General features: G+C 50.7%; 5 non-coding genes across 5 annotated transcripts; all 5 read left to right on the forward strand.

The window, feature by feature from the left end:
* Positions 1 to 63: 63 nt before the first annotated feature.
* Pmar_PMAR017045 lies at positions 64 to 135 on the forward strand. Its single transcript has one exon. It is a non-coding gene; the product is annotated as a tRNA-Thr (tRNA).
* Positions 136 to 237: 102 nt separating this feature from the next.
* Positions 238 to 309, forward strand: Pmar_PMAR017046. The gene has a single exon. It is a non-coding gene; the product is annotated as a tRNA-Thr (tRNA).
* A 102-nt stretch (positions 310 to 411) lies between these two features.
* Positions 412 to 483, forward strand: Pmar_PMAR017047. Its single transcript has one exon. It is a non-coding gene; the product is annotated as a tRNA-Thr (tRNA).
* A 102-nt stretch (positions 484 to 585) lies between these two features.
* On the forward strand, positions 586 to 657 carry Pmar_PMAR017048. The gene has a single exon. It is a non-coding gene; the product is annotated as a tRNA-Thr (tRNA).
* Positions 658 to 759: 102 nt separating this feature from the next.
* Pmar_PMAR017049 lies at positions 760 to 831 on the forward strand. The gene has a single exon. It is a non-coding gene; the product is annotated as a tRNA-Thr (tRNA).
* Positions 832 to 1301: the final 470 nt, after the last annotated feature.

Here is a 1301-nt window from a genome sequence, read left to right on the forward strand (position 1 = left end):
AGCAGGATGGCCCATTCTGTGAACGGGACAGGAAAATTATTGATTCATATACTTAATCTGTGCGCCACTTTAGCTTAGTGGTAGAGCGTCTGCTTCGTAAGCAGAAGGCCGTCAGTTCAATCCTGGCAAGTGGCTTACAGCAGCATTAGGCTCTAGTCGGGTATGAGGAGCAGGAGCAGGTTTGCTCACTCCGCAAAGGATACTGGAAGATTATTGATTTATGCAGTTATGTTGTGCGCCACTTTAGCTTAGTAGCAGAGCGTCTGCTTTGTAAGCAGAAGGTCGTCAGTTCAATCCTGGCAAGTGCCTTATAGCACCATAAATTTCTGGTCTGGTACGAGAACCAGGAGCAGGATGGCCCATTCTGTGAACGGGACAGGAAAATTATTGATTCATATACTCAATCTGTGCGCCACTTTAGCTTAGTGGTAGAGCGTCTGCTTCGTAAGCAGAAGGTCGTCAGTTCAATCCTGGCAAGTGGCTTACAGCAGCATTAGGCTCTAGTCGGGTATGAGGAGCAGGAGCAGGTTTGCTCACTCCGCGAAGGATACAGGAAGATTATTGATTTATGCAGTTATTTTGAGCGCCACTTTAGCTTAGTGGCAGAGCGTCTGCTTTGTAAGCAGAAGGTCGTCAGTTCAATCCTGGCAAGTGGCTGATAGCACCATAAATCTCTGCTCTGATACGGGAAGCAGGAGAATGTCAGCCCACTCCGCAAAGGATACAGGAAGATTATTGATTTATGCACTTATTTTGTGTGCCACTTCAGCTTAGTGGCAGAGCGTCTGCTTTGTAAGCAGAAGGTCGTCAGTTCAATCCTGGCAAGTGGCTTACAGCAGCATTAGGCTCTAGTCGGGTATGAGGAGCAGGAGCAGGTTTGCTCACTCCGCAAAGGATACAGGAAGATGAAACGTCCTCCAGCGTCTCGCTTTGAGCCGTCAATAAACAGTGGGAAGCACGGAACAAAGTGAATCGCTGACCTCCTTTCCCGAATAACCTGTGGCCCGTACGCCACGATCGGGAAAGGATCAGACGTTAGCTCTGACCAACCCCCAAACCCGCGGCCCGTACGCCGTAGATTGGGTGAGGGTCGGGCTTGTTAGCCGGCCCGATCAAGGTGATTTCATCGGTGAGCAACCTATCCAGACCCTAGGGCGGGAGGTGGGAAAAGAAACCTATGGACCGAACGGTCCCATTTTCCAGCGAGGCTTCGAACAAAATCGATCACGCTACGTGATGAGCGAGCGCCCTGACCGGGCGTACCCGGCTCAAATCCACTTGGAGGCATTTCACCGCGGTGG

The sequence above is a fragment of the Perkinsus marinus genome, assembly GCF_000006405.1.
Source record: "Perkinsus marinus ATCC 50983 genomic scaffold scf_1104296940662, whole genome shotgun sequence".
NCBI classification, from domain to species: domain Eukaryota; phylum Perkinsozoa; order Perkinsida; family Perkinsidae; genus Perkinsus; species Perkinsus marinus.